Raw genomic sequence first — 1025 nt, forward strand, 5'->3', positions numbered from 1 at the left:
TTGGATGGGGACCCCTTTGGGTCCCAAGGGATACCAATGGATGTATATTGTAAAAACTCTTATTGCTCCAAAAATAATAATGCATCCAAATCAATTCTGTTCTGAATTCTTTACCTATCCAAGTGTAACCCAACTTGTGAATTATTATTAAGAATGACTGAACTCCCACTAGCCAGTATCAGAAGATCTAGGATCGGCAGGAGCCCAAGGTATAAACACCAATAAGAAGAGACCACACCACAATATACTGTTCACAAATTTGTTATATTTGACACACAGCAGCTGCAACAATGTAATGAAAAAACAATAAAATAAAATACAAAATATTTTCCCCAAAATAAACTAAATAAAAGTGCGCGCATACAGCTTTCTCTGAGTCAATTATATGAGTGGATAATGTCTGATAACTGATGGATCGTTGGGGCCCGTTCAGTTTGTTTAATGTTTGTCCTACCACACTCCGATGAAGGAAGAAAGTTCGTAGTCCTGCAGGTATCTGAAGCTTCAATGGGAACGAAACTTTGGCTTCAATAAAACCTTGGCAAATCCTTTTCAATTTCGGGTTGGCTCGCCATCCAGTTAACTGGAACTGTGGAATCACTGCTCCTCGATGGGGCTTGCTTCAGACTGGGTCCGTCTGTCGAGTCATCCGTTGACCAGATAACAAAAAAACCTGACCGTTGACAGGGTGAAACTCTGAACAACCAAAAACAACTGCAGCAGACTTGCTTTTAACTCCTAGCGATTCGACTTCGGGAACATTAGTTTCTCTGGCACATGGCATTATATGAACAGGAACGAAAATGGCAACACAGGAAATCATGTGATCAAGGTCAACAGCAAGGGTCACTGGGAGCTCATTGCTGATTGGCCAAGTTAAATGACAACAGATAATCTTATTGGTCCACATCTTCCTTCAAACATAAAAGAAAAAAGAAATGACTAAATTCTTTACATTATACATGAAAAAAAAACTACTTTCCACTGCTCTTTTTTTCTAGCTGGGCTACACAAGGCTCTAATAA

Source organism: Aulonocara stuartgranti, assembly GCF_965226115.1.
Source record: "Aulonocara stuartgranti genome assembly, chromosome: 19".
NCBI lineage: Eukaryota > Metazoa > Chordata > Actinopteri > Cichliformes > Cichlidae > Aulonocara > Aulonocara stuartgranti.